Below are 14,580 nucleotides of genomic sequence, written 5' to 3' on the forward strand. Positions count from 1 at the left end.
TGGGGGTTATACAACTGTATGTATTAACTAAAAATTATCTAATTCTGTGCTCTCCATTATGGTAGCTACTAGTCACATGTGGCTGTTTACATTAGTTAAAATGAAATTATGACAAAGCTAAGATAATAAAAACAATGTGGTGCTGGCATAAGCATCTGTATCTTTATTCGTGTGTCAATGGAACAGAATTGAGTGTACAGAAAGAAACCAATATATCTGTGATTAATTGAGTGGTGCCAAGACCATTCGATGATGAATATTCTTCAACAAGAAAATTCATCTCTTCAACAAATGTTGTTGGGGGCAACTGGATAGTCACATGAAAAATAATGAAGTTGAACCACTACCTCACACAATATGCAAATATTAACTCAAAAATAGATCAAAGACATAAATGTAAGAGCTAAAATTATAAAATTCCTACAAGAAAACATGAAGGTAAATCTTTGTAACCTTGAATTTGGCAATGGACTTCTGAATATGTCACCAAAAGTACAAACATCAAAAAATAGATAGGATTCCATGAAAATTAAAAATTTTTGTTCAGCAAAATATATTACTTAGGGCCTCCCTGGTGGCACAGGTGGTTGAGCGCTGCACTGTGAAGCTGTCCACAGCCTCTGCAGCACGGTTCGATCCTGGCTGGCCGGCGAGAATCCCACATGGTGCAGCACACCTCTCCTGTCTCGCCCGCTGCTCCCCTCAGCAGTGTGTTTTGTCAGTCTGCCTGTTCTGTTCCCTGCTCTGTCTCTGGTGAATCCTCTAACCCTCCCACGCATCTGGCCTGTACCCTGGTTCTTGTATAAAAATAAATAAATCTTTTTTTAAAAAAGTATATCACTTAAAGAATGAAAAATAAATGCGAGGAAATATTTGCAAATCACATATCTCATAAGGGTATGGTATCCAGAATATGTAAAGAACTCTTGTAACTTAACAAAAAAAGACAAACAGTCCAATTCCAAAATTGGCAAAGGACCAAGTAGGTATTTCTATCAGGACAATATATGTGACCTGTAAGTACAACTTATTGAAAGGTGCTCAACTTTATTAGGCATCAGAGAAATGCAAATCAGAAGCATAATGAGATATAATGTTGAACCCATGGGGGAAAGTTATAATTTCATTTCATTTTATTTTTAAAGATTTGTTTATTTATATACAGAAGAACTGGGATACAGGCCATAGGTACAGGAAGTGAGAGGACTCACCAGAGACAGAGCTGGGAACAGAACAGGCAGACTGACCAAAATACACTGATGAGGGGAGCAGCAGGTGAGGCACGAGAGGTCTGCGGTGCCATGTGGATAGCTCCCTGGCCAGCGGATGGAACTAGTGCCACAGAGACTGAAGACAGCTTTAGAGCACTGCTCAACCCCTTGTACCATCAGGGAGGCCCACATTATAATTTTAAAAAAGAAAATAACTTGGTGAAGATTTGGAGAAATTGAAGTGCTTATACAATGCTGGTGGAAATGTAAACAGGTATAGGTACTATAGAAAACAGTTTAGCAGTTTCACAAAAAGTTAAAGATAGAACTACCATATGACGAAACAATTCCATTCCTAGGAACACACAAGAAAACCTGAAAACAGATATTCAAACAAAAATTGGCATAAATGTTTACAGCAGCATTATCTATAATAATCAAAAAATGGATACAACCTAAAATGTCCATTAATTGATAAATGGATAAATAAAATGCAGTATTTTGTTGAAAAAAATAAAGGATGACTGACACATGCTAAAACATGGGTGAACCTTGAAAACATGTTAAGTGAAAGAAGTGAGACACAAAATGTCACATATTGTATAATTCTATTTATATGAAATATCCAGAATAGGTGATGATAAAGAGTCAGAAAAAGATAAGTGGTCTGTCTTCGTGAATGTCTCATGTAAACTTGAGAAGAATATGCATTCTGCTATTGTTGAATGAGTATTCTATAAGTATCAATTAGATCTACTTGCTTGACGGAGCTGTTCAGTTCAACTATATTGTCATTTTCTTTCTATTGTATCTGTAAGTTACTAATAGAGGGGTGTTCAAATTTCCAACTATAATAGTGGAGTTGTCTGTTTTTCCTTGCAGTTCTATCAATTTTTGCCGCACATATTTTGATGCTCTGTTGTTAGGCACATCCACACTAGGATTGTTGTATTTTCTTGGATAATTGACCTCTTTATTATTAATAATTTCCTTGATATTACTGACATTTATATCAATAATATTATTAATGTCATCCCAATTCTATAATTTTCCTTGTTCTGAAGTTGACTTTGTCTGAAATTAATATAGCTACTTCAGTTTTCTTTTGATTAGTGTTACCAGGATATGTCTTTCTCCACCCCTTTACTTTCAAAATCTGTATGTTTTATTTTTTTATGTTCAAGCTGCATTTAAAGTGAGCTTCTTGCAGACAACATATGGTTTTTATCTATCTCTCAATCTCTGTCTTTTAATTGGCATGCTTAGACCATTCAAAGTTAAAGTGACTATTGTTATAACTGGATTAATATCTACCATATTTGCAACTGTTTTCTATTCATTGCACATGTTCTTTTTTCTTTAATTTTTTACTGAAGTAGCATTGCATTGTAACATTATATATAAGTTTCAGGTGTGTATTCGCCCCTTTTTTCCTCTGTTTTCTCTGGTTCTAATTAGGAATTTTATATGATTCTATTTTCTCTTAGAAAATCAATTATATTTTATATTACTTTAAAAAAATATTTGCCCTAGAATTTGCAATATACAATTACAATTAATCTAAATCTGTTTTAATTTTTAAAATTATGTTTATTGAAGTAGCATTGATGTACAACACTATATATTTCAGGGGTATAGGCTCACACCTTTGCAAATGTATTGTCTCACACCATGCCAACCACCAAAGCACCAGAACTCTTCCACTACAGTCTCTTGAGCCCTCCCACCTTTCATCCCATTCTGCCTTCTGGTAGCCTCAGTTCTGCTGTCAGATTTCAAGGGGTTCTTTTTATCTAGTGCTTTTGTTTGTTTGTTTGGGTTTTTTTGTAGCCCACATATGAGTGAAATTATTCAGTGTTTGTCTTTCTCCTACTGATTTATCTTGCTTAATATAATCCCTCTAAGCCTATTTTTAAATAACATTGTTCTGCTTTCCATAGGTAATACAGGTACTTTATAACAGAATATGCATATTTATACCCACATGTTCTCTTACAATGTTGCTGCCATCCATTTCACTTATTCATAAAATATAATCACCTAATTTATTATTGCTATTGCTATTTCTTAAAGCAATTATATATGAGATCAAAAGAATAACACAACATAAACTTTAAAAAAAATCTCATTAGCTCATTCTTTTTTCTTTTTTTAAAATGTAGACCTATATAATTTTCCTTTTCTCTGAAGAAAATTTAAAAACATTTCTTGCTATGATAGGTCTATTGGTGACAAATTCTCACTTTAATCATCTGGAAAAGTATTTCTTCTTCACTTTTGAAGAATAATTTCATTGAGTACAGAATTCTAGTTTAGTAGTTTTTCTTTCTTTCAACACTTTAAATATTTCACTACATGGGCCTCCCCTGGTGGTGCAGGCAGTTGAGTGCCGTGCTGTGAAGCTGTCCACAGCCTCTGCAGCGCCAGTTTGATCCCGGCCAGCCTGCGAGGGTCCCACATGGCACAGCAGACTTCTCCTGTCTTGCCCACTGCTCCCCTCAGCAGTGTGTTTCATCAATCTGCCTGTCCTGTTCCCCACTCTATCTCTGGTGAATCCTCTCACCCTCCCGCGCATCTGGCCCATACCCCAGTTCTTGTATAAATAAATAAATAATTAAAAAAAATATTTCACTACATTCTCTGCTTGCGTGCATGATTTCTAAGAAGTCTGATGTAATTCTTAACTTTGTTCCATGACAATTAAGGTTTTTTTTTTTTTAGGATTCTTTTTCCCAAAGATAATTATCAGATATATTTATCTAAATAAAATAATAAATCTTTATAATAGTAAGAAAAATGAAATTAATTAAAGAGACAGTTTTTAACCTCTCAGATTAACAAAGTGTTAAAAAAAGATACTGTCATAGTAGACTAGTAGCAAGTATATTGATAAAATTCTAGAGGGTAATTTGGCAAATTCTAATAAATTCCATCAAAACATCAATTTCTTTCAATTCAGCAATTTCATTCCAACTGGGATTTATCTTCAGAAAATAACTGGACAAACATACATAGCTGTATATAGAAAGATGTTTATCACCATAGTGCTTGTAATAGTGAAAAATTGGTAATAGCTTGAATGCTTGAAAATGTTTTTTAGAAGTTGATTAAAAAAATAAAAGAATGAGACATAAGAAACTCATACAACTCAATTGTAAAAATACAAATAATCTAATTAAAAAATGGGAAGATCTAAATCAACATATTTCTAAAAAAGACATACCGATGACCAGCAGATACATGAAAAGATGCTCACTATCACTAATCAGCAGAAAAATGCAAATCAAAATCACAATGAGGTATGATTTCACACCGCCTAGCAAGATTATTATAAAAAGTCAGAGATAAGTGTTGGCAAAAATGTGGAGAAAAAGAGCACTCCTGTGCACTGTTAGTGGGAATGTAAATTGGTGGATCACTCTGGAAAACTGGAGATTCTTCAAAAAAATAGAACTATCACACGAGCCAGTAATTCCACTTCTGGATTATTTATCTGAAGAAAACAAAAGTGCTTATTACTCAAGAAGATACATGCACCCTATGTTCATTGCAACATGATTTACAATAGCCAAGGTATGGAAAAAACCTAAGTGTCCATGGATGGATGAATGGTGAGTGAAAATGTGAGATACACATGTGCACGCATGCATGCACGCACACACACACACACACACTCTGAATACACACACGCTCTGAATATTATTTAGTCATGAAAGAATAAAAGGGAATCTTGCCATTAGTGACAACATGGATGGAGTTTGGAGGCATTGTGCTAAGTGAAATAATTCAAAGGGATACAAATACGATATGATCTCACCGATATGTAGAATCTAAACAGACAAAAACTTATGCTCAGAGGTACAGAGAACAGGTTGGTTGTTGGTAGGGGGTAGATGGTGGGTGATATTGGTGATAAGGGACAAAAGAAAAATACTGATTTTGAAACAGGCAAATAAGTCTATTACAAAGGCTTAATTTCCAAAGTGTTCTTCATAGAGAATGGAAGAAGCAGAATGCAATGTGATGTCCTACATATGACACCCTCAGCTCTGAAGTTTGTACTCTTGAAAAGGTGGAACCAGTTCTTTGGTTCCATAGAAACAGCTCCCCTTTTCCCTTCTTTAAATATCATTACCTATAATTCCCCTTGAAGACTGGAAATTACCACCTTCATTCAAAAACATCCGGTTGAGACAGTAGAAGAGGATCCCTAGTTGTATCAGTTTGACCCTGGGAAAACTGGTAATAGCAGAATTTTACATCTTAGGGCATAGGAATTGGGAAAAGGAAATCAGAGAATATAGTAGGTACTCAGTAAATCCTTGCATGTAGCCAAGGCAGCCAGGATACAATGTCAGCAGTCCCAGGTCCTTTCTGGCCCCCTTGAGTGGAACTGACTACCTACAAAAGCACCAACTAGTATCAGGGAAAAACCTATGCACCTAGAATTTCCCCAAGTCACTTCCCATTTTGCATTAATTCTGTTATTCAAGGCTGTCATATTTCCAAATTCTATGACCTTCATTTGGTTCCAGACCTTGGCTTCTGGGTTTCACATCCTGCCTATGACCCTGGGGATCCTTTTTAGGTAAGCCACTCCAGCCTGGCTGGACTACCTGGTTACTGGCCTTCCCTCTGCAGTATTAACCTGCAAAGTTAGAACATGTCAACCCCGTTTTTCTCTCACCAATCTTGATGGGTCTGTACATTCCTTCCTAACCTCTCCTTCACCTCAGGATAAAGGGATCAGAAACAAAGGAATACATTTACTAGATCTAAGAATGTTAGGTTTAGAAGGAATAATGTTTGTCATTTAGCTAATATGTCCTCATTTAAGGTGAAATAACTTGCAAATAGTAACAACTCCTTATTATTTTCATAATGAGAAAAACTATAAGTAAAAAAAATCTCCCTGGGTTGGGGTTTGGGGGCTATGCAGATGATGATTTCTAAGTTGAATATGAAGAGGCTATCAGAATCTCAGTAAGAGTACGTGTATGAGATTTTCATATTTATCTAAACAAGGCATGTATTCAAAAAGCTTGGGTAACACTGCCTAAGCCAACTGGTTCTTCCTTTTTTTTTTTTTTTAAGATTTATTGATTGATTGATTGATTGATACATACATACATACATACAAGCACTGGGTACAGTCAGAAGCGCGGGAGGGTGAGAGAATTCACCAGAGCCAGAGCAGGGAGCAGAGCAGGCAGAAGGACCGAAGTACACTGCTGAGGGGAGCAGCGGGCGGCAGGAGAGGTCTGCGCGCCATGTGGGACCCTCCTGTGGTGGCCGGGGAGCAGCCAGGGATCGAACTGGCCCTGCAGTGGCTGCGGGCAGCTTCGCAACCCAGCGCTCAACCGCTGCGCCACAGGGGAGGCCCTGGTTCTTCCTTTTTGAGGAAGAGAAAGTGTGAATTCAAAGCAGAGCAGGAGGGGAGTTCCTTGATGGAACATCTTCCAATAGCCGCCTCTGCGGCCAGTAAATGGAGTGCTTCTTCCAAAAGACTATACCTTTAAAGTGCTCCTTGGAATCTTTAACATACAACTTTTAAAAATTACCGATGCCACACACTGTAGCCCAGGGGACCATCTCCTTAAACTCTCCATGTCTTGGGTCATACTTCAAATGATACCTTCCGGGAAAGCACATTGCTTTTATCAACAGCTTGATGTACGTCCAACAAAAATCCATAGCCCTCTGTGACCCTTCTAAAAAAAAGTCTCCCTTTTACTCTGTCCCTTCAAAGGGAATAAAGCACCCTCATTTCATCTATCAATACATTGGCTAGGAACACTGCCTGGCCCAGTGGTCAATCTGAGAGAGACTTGTGTTCAGGGGGAGGCCCTGAAGACACATTTCACAATGTGGCTGAGAGCAATATGTAGGAGTCTGTTTTCTGCAAAGAAAATGGGAATAGGAATTTGCACACATCATGCAGGCAGCTTAGGCTGGCAGACAGCATGTTCTGAGCCTACTGGTTCTCATAACCTCTCTTCATATGTTTTCATAACCTCATGACTGTTATGTCATGAGGGTGGAGGCAGGGAAGAGAAGATTGGCCAGAGGAATAAAACTGTTAGATGCTTAGCTCGCTGGGAAGAAATCCCCACCAATCAAATAGGTTCTTGCCAACATCTATTAAGCTGAACCTTTTAAGAAAGAAAAACAGAGTTACCTATGATGTCGTGTTTCCTCTGTGTTTGGCTAACTGTAGGCCAGGCAGCTAGTCGAAAATCATAATTGAAAGGAATCAAAATAAAATAGAATCCCCTCTATCACTCATGACTGCTTAGGAAAGCTTACATTAGACCCCAAAACGCAGTATTAATTGCAGAATTTTGGTGCAGGCTTATTTTATATAGTCAAATCAGGAGCAGTCATGAAATTTTTAGTTGCTTGTGATTAAACAGGGAATTGGAATGAGTACCTCCTAACCCTGGAAGCATGGTGTTGCAGAGGAAGGCTAGTTTACAGTAGCAGAAGCACAAAGAAAAGGAAAGGAGAAGCGTGGTGGCCTGCGTACTCTCAGCTGTTGCTCTGAGAGCTGGGAAGTTCAGATAACTTATGATAGATTCCTGTTACCTCAGAAACGGAGGAAGGAAGCTGTCACCTCTGGATAAACTTACAACAGCATTACAGCACCTCTCAGGTATAGAAACGCAAACACAGCATTATAGGGGGCCTTGTAAAATGTCAGGAAAGATTGATTGGCAAAGACTGAAATGAATGCTACACTCATGTTGGGAAGCATGTAGAGACACAGACATTTTCCTATAGTGCTAGTGGGAGTATAAATTGTTATAGTCTTTCTGGAGGGCACTTACGCAGTTTTATGGAATCTTAAATGTGTATTTCCTTTGACCCAGAAATTCCATTTCGAGGAATTTCTTGAACAACAAAACAGAGAAGTGTGCACTCGGATGTTTCTCCCAGTATTTTTCAGTAAAAAACAAACTAAATAGAGGGTTTTTTGAGGTAACATTCATACGTCTTCAAACGTATGTTACCAGACCTCTTCAAACTTATGTTACCACACCTTAAGTGGAGAACTGTTAAGTAAAATTAGCATCCATACAAAGGCACACTATGTAACCACTGTAAATGATATCTGGAAAGACATCCAGAAAAATGTTGAGAGGTTTCCTCTGGATGGCAAAATTTCAGGTTTTTTTTTTTTAATAGAAGAAAAGGAAACAAATTCAGGAAGAACTCCTTGTTCTTCAATAATTGCAAAAGAAAGCTGTTTCTTTCTCCAATATGAGGCACCTATGGCTGGGGAGACAGAAAGATATTTGTTGTACTTTTTCCATTTAGAGGAGAAGCGTTGACTAATTAACTTTCAACCTGTGAAGTCAAGAGGCCACTAGAAAGGTTTGCTGAGGGAAACTTTCTAGAGATTCTGTTTAATGAGGCCTTAGTGTTCTTTGCTAGTTGTGAACATACTGAGGTTGTTCATAGAATAAATGTACATGGAATGAATAAATGAATGAATGAAGTGAATGTTTTGTAGGGATAAAAGTAACAAGAGAAAGTATACAAATTCTTATTCTCAGAATGGGCTGCTCAGGATTGCAAATTGAGATACAGAGATGGAGGACCTAGCTAGTAATCAATAGAGCTGTGGCTAATGCCCAGGGCTCCTAACCAGTGCAAGCAACATTGTTAGGATTCATTATGACATCACAAAATCAAGAGCTGTCTATGTTTCTCAGGTCTCTCCCATCTCCAGGCTCCCAAATACTGTAAGGGCCATTTGGATGCACCCACTATTGGCAGGACACTGTTTAAGGCTATCGTTTAGAGCTGTGGATCACCATAGCATTTTTATGCACAGGGGTGTCCAGGAAATGCATAGCCTCTTGTCATCAGCATGAGGATGCTAGAATGCTGTTTTTCCTGCTCTGGAAAGAGAAACACTGAGCATCCGTTGCCCCACGTGCAGCTTCCTTTGTCTGGGGCAAGGGTAGGAGAAAGCACAGTCAGGGGCAAGGGTAGGAGATGGCTGTGGTTTGTAGCTTAGGAAACTCACTTTTCTTTTTCTTCCTGAAAAGTTGTGGAGCAGATGGTTTTAGACTCCTTTAGTTTTCTTTTCCAGCATTGCTTTTCTCCACCTGCAGCTTTTCCTTTTTTCTACCTCCTTATCATTCCATGTTTGCTTTAAACCTCCCAAACACCTATCAAATATCTGTCTCAAAGGACCACAAATGACACTAAATAAATCTTTGGTTTCCAAGCTAAATTAAGAAGTGTTTCACTGTGGAAAATCTCAAATACACACAAAAGTAACAGTAATGCCCACATCCCATTACTTAGCCTCATCCTTCATCAAAATTTTTTCAATCTTATTTCAACTCTACCACCTTCTCAGTTTTTTCACATTGTTTTAAAGCACATCCTAGACATCATATTATTTCATCCATGAATACTTTAGAATGAATCTCTGACAAGGAATTTTAAAAGATATATCACCATACCATTAGTTCAGACATATCAACAATAATTTCTCAATAACGTCTAACATTCATGTTCACGTTTCCCAAATTGCCTCAAAAATGTATTTTTATAATCGCTTTGCTAGACTTCAGAATGAAAATAAGAATGCTGTTCTATACATTTGATTGGTATGTTTCCCAAGTATTTCTCCCCAAAATACATCAATTTATTTCTCTTATAACTATCTACATATCTATTGTGTATGTATGTATGTATCCATCTTTAGGTAAAACTTACATAACAAAAAATTAACCATTTTAAAGTAAGCAATTCAGTAACCTCTAGTTACTACTAATATGACTACTACCAGCTCTAGCTAGTTCATTTTCATCATCCCAAAAGAAGCACCCTGTTAAACAATTACTCTCCAGTCCTGACTCCCACCAGCACCCAACTGATAACCTTCAATCTTTATTCTATCTCTACAGATTTACTTGTCCTGAATATCTTATAAAATGGAATCATAGAATATATGTTTGTGCCTGTTTTCTCCCCTTTAGCATAATATTTTGGAGGTTTATTCTCAAATGCAGGTATCAAATTTTATTCCTCTTTATGGATAATAATATTCCATTGTATGTACGTACAACAATTTTTAAAATCCTTCATTTGTTGATGAGTATTTGGGCTGTTTTTATCTTTGGCTATTGTCATACTATGGACATGTGTGTGTGTATTTGTTTGAGTACCAGTGTTCAAGTCTTTTGGGTATATACTCAGAAATAGAACTGCCAGCTCACAAAGTAAATTTATGCTTAACTTTTTGAGGAACTGCCAAGCTTGTTCCACAGGGGCTGCACCAATGTATGTTCCCAACAACAATGTACAAGAGTTTCAATTTCTCCACATCTTTGCCAGAATTTACTATATTCTACATATTTGGTTATCACCATCCTAGAGGGTATGATGTGGTGTTTCATTGTGGTTTGTCTTTGTGTTCCTATAATGACTACTGACATTTTGCATCATTTCATGAGTTTCTTGGCCATTTATACATCTTATTTGAAGAAATATCTATTGAAGTACTTGGCCCACTTTAAATTTGGCTCCTTTTTTTAAAAAAAAAATCTTTTTGCAAGTCTTTTAAAATGTAATAGTTTGCTGCCTCCTTTATCTTTTTCATGTTATCATATATCCTTGTCTCACTGAATAACAACAACTCACACTTTAAAGTAGAGCTTAAAGTTCAGGAGAGGACCCTAGTCTAAAATGGTGTGTGGAGTGGGAATAGCTGAGCAGTAGACAATTGCCTCTGCTGTAGTATACAGGTGTCCTCCAGGTGTCTTTTACTGGGAAGACCAGAATTTCTCTAATTCTGGTCATAAGCAAAGATCCTCCATCTTTCTGACACAATATACACACTCTCTATGATACTTTAAATCAATACCTGATCATCCACTAGACTCTTTAACTTGTATTCCATTAAAATTGAGCTTCTTTCTATAACTGAATGTTGAACACATCAAGGTGATGGATAGTATTGTCAGCCCCTTATCCCCAGGATTTTGGAAGCAAAGTCTTCAGTCTTCTTGTGGCTAAAAGGAAATTTATGAACCTTTGCCTCAATTCTAGTTTAATCATCAAGTGTTTACTTTTTTTTATCATCAAAGAGTTATGAAGTCTGTCCTTCATGGAAATAGGGACAGCAGGATGGACACATGACTGGATCCTATTGCAGGCAGACGGGGAGAGTACTGAGCCTCTAGATTACCTCTGAGATGAGAAGACTCCATTTCTGATTATCCAATACCTCTGTCCTGTACTGTTTCTGGATAGAAAATTTTGCCAGCAGAACAAATACTTTAGGCAGAGTCTATTTGTGTTAACAATGTGGTTATCATCATCATGTCTCTATTCCTACAAAATGTTGGGAGAGGGACAATTATTGCCTCTCTTGGCTTTGTGAGGCTGATGGAAAAAAGGTTACAGAAGCAAAGGAAGAAAGAAGCAGCCAATCCAAGGTTCAGATCAGTTGCAGGCCCCACAAACTCCAATTTACCTTAGAAATTCAATCAACTTTTTGATTGCCCAGACAGAATTCTCAGGAATTGCCATTAAGATTTTACTTAAATTTAACAGCTTTTATCCAAACTGATAAAAGAAGTACATACAGTAAAAATGAATTTTTGTAAAGGTTTAATAGCACCAAATCCTTTCCCCAAGTTTATATCCAACTACATTAGTAGGCATCAGAATGATGACTATAAGCCAACACACAGATACTGTTGAAAGGAGGGTTGACCCCAGGCACTCAGCAGGAATGAAGCTGTGTAACAGGCCTGCCAGGAGGCCTCCTCCCTGTTCATTAGGCTGCATTCCTTATGATACAGAAATCATGTCTAGGGCCTCCCCGGTGGCGCAGCGGTTGAGCGCTGGGTTGCGAAGCTGCCCGCAGCCTCTGCAGTGCCGGTTCGATCCCCAGCTGCTCCCCGGCCACTGGAGGAGGGTCCCACATGGCGGGTGGACCTCTCCTGCCGCCCGCTGCTCCCCTCAGCAGTGTACTTCGGTCCTTCTGCCTGCTCTGCTCCCCGCTCTGGGCTCTGGTGGGTTCTCTCGCCCTCCCGTGCTTCTGACTATACCCGGTGCTTGTATAAATAAATAAACAAACAAATAAATAAAAAAAAGAAATCATGTCTTGTGTATACAGATTTATATATAAGGTATTTATTATGGTGAATAATTGGAAACAAGCAAAATGTTCAATAGAGGGAAGATAGGCAAGTATATCAAATTATGAAATAGGAAAAAGGATGCTGCATAGAATTGATTGAGGTGGGAAGATATTCATGATAAATGAGTTGAAAAATAAGGTGAAGAAAATTTTACATATTTATGATTTTTCTTTTTAGTTTTGGATATTTTTAGTCTGAAGGAACTATGTGTGCTTTATTTGGGAGGAGCAGGGAGGTTCTATTCTAAGCCTTTTAGAGTATTTCCACGAACTGGCTTTTTGGGCTAGCTTACTGTAGGAGACACAGGCATCTTAGACCAATGGGAAAGAAGCAGAGAATAAGGACATTATAATTTGGGAAGAAGAGGGGAAGAACAAGTCTAGATCACATTGGAACATCCTTTGTACTACCTGGGAAAATGAGGGAGGAGGCAGATGGAAAAATGAATGGAGTAAATAAAGGCTTGATTCAATGCCTCTTGTGTCTCTCACAGTTTGGTTTAAGTACCTCCAACATGAGGACGAGTGCAGTAATGCCAGGCTCTGGGCCTCAGCTGACATAAGTTAATCCTGTGATATATCTGTCTTTGTTGTTGTTTTGACTGCTGTTTCTTCTTTATCTACTTGGTTTTGGGTGGGGCAATTTGATAGTCCTCTCCTGCATATCTTAAAGCCCAGCAGTGAGATTTCAAACATCAGCTAGGCAGGGAAAACATGGGTTTAAATAGAGAGCAATAACGGGGACACCACACACATGAATCCGCTTAAGAAGTGGCTGTTCACCCCCCTAAATGCACTGCCCCAGGTAGAAACACAGGTTAGAATTCAGAGCCTAACATCAAAGATAGGGTGCTTTGTTTCAACAGGTTAAAAAGTAACCTCATAGTGTTACTGCAAATATATCTGAAAGGTGTTGGCAACTTCAAAGGGATTCATTAAGAGATCTTCCTATTAAAGCCCCCGAAGTTTACCAAACTGCATTAAGGTGCTTTTTAAAAAGCAGGCCCAGGGGGGCATTTTAATAAAGACCTCTAGTTAGATAACTGGACCAGGAGAGCTTTGTTAAAGGCCTGAATGGAGAGTAGTTGGTCTTGATATGCTAGGGCAAAATTCCTAACCTTTCCCACAGCTATTGATATTTCCTCTTGATCCTCTCAATCACACACAGTGTTGTAAACCAATGTTTTCTCAACAACAACAAAAATAAATAAAATTATAATAGCAATACCCAGTCTTTTTTTTTTTTTTTAAAGATTTATTTATTCATGCATACAAGAACCAGCATGCAGGTCAGATATGTGGGAGGGTGAGAGGATTCACCAGAGACAGAGTGGGGAGCAGAACATGCAGACTTATGGAAATACACTGCTGAGGGGAGCAGCTGTTGAGACAGGAGAGGTCTGCCAGGCCGTGTGGGTATCTCCCTGGCCAGCTGGGATAGAACCTGTGCTGCAGAGGCTGCAGACAGCTTCACAGTGTGTTGCCCTTAACCGCCTGCACCACCAGGGAGGCCCAGCAATACCCAATCTTATAGGGATGTTGAGAGGATTAAATAATATCATTTGTGAACAAACTCTTTAACGTTAATTCCTTTATAGGAAAATAAAAATGCTCATGGTATCAAAATCTCTGACACTTGTGTTGGTAGTATTCTAGGTTTTTCCCAAGAAGCTCATGTCGACAAGACAAGCAATGGAAGAGGAAAGTTAAACTCAACCCACTTCTTGAGGTTCCAAAAGAACAAAATGGTAGGATGGGGGAGAAGAGGAGGCTGCCAGAAGGTCAGGATTTGAATAAGAATAGAAAGACCCTGTCATTCCCCTAATGTTCAAATAATCTCACTTGGTTTTAAGAGGTGAAATCTACAGGGTCTGGTAAAATTTTAAAGCTTTTTGAAAGGTTACTCCAAAAGATAAGAAAAAAGAAGAGAGCCATTGTTGGCCAGATGAAGTGACATATATGCTATAACATGGAATTCCAGACAAAAAGATCCACTGTGATTACCATCCAGCTTCCGAGTACAGAGGCTAGTTCAGCCAAACATTTTGTTCATGCTTTTTAGAACTCAGTGGCAGGTACATAAAAATGTCTGCAACCCAGATGAGGTTGTTAAATTCTTTCTTAAGAACAAGACAGAAGGAGTGGTGATTTACTGGAATATGTTGCTCGGTTTGTTTTTTATTTTTATTTTTGCTCTCTTAA

Source organism: Talpa europaea, assembly GCF_964194135.1.
Source record: "Talpa europaea genome assembly, chromosome: 6".
In the NCBI taxonomy this organism is placed as follows: Eukaryota; Metazoa; Chordata; class Mammalia; order Eulipotyphla; family Talpidae; genus Talpa; species Talpa europaea.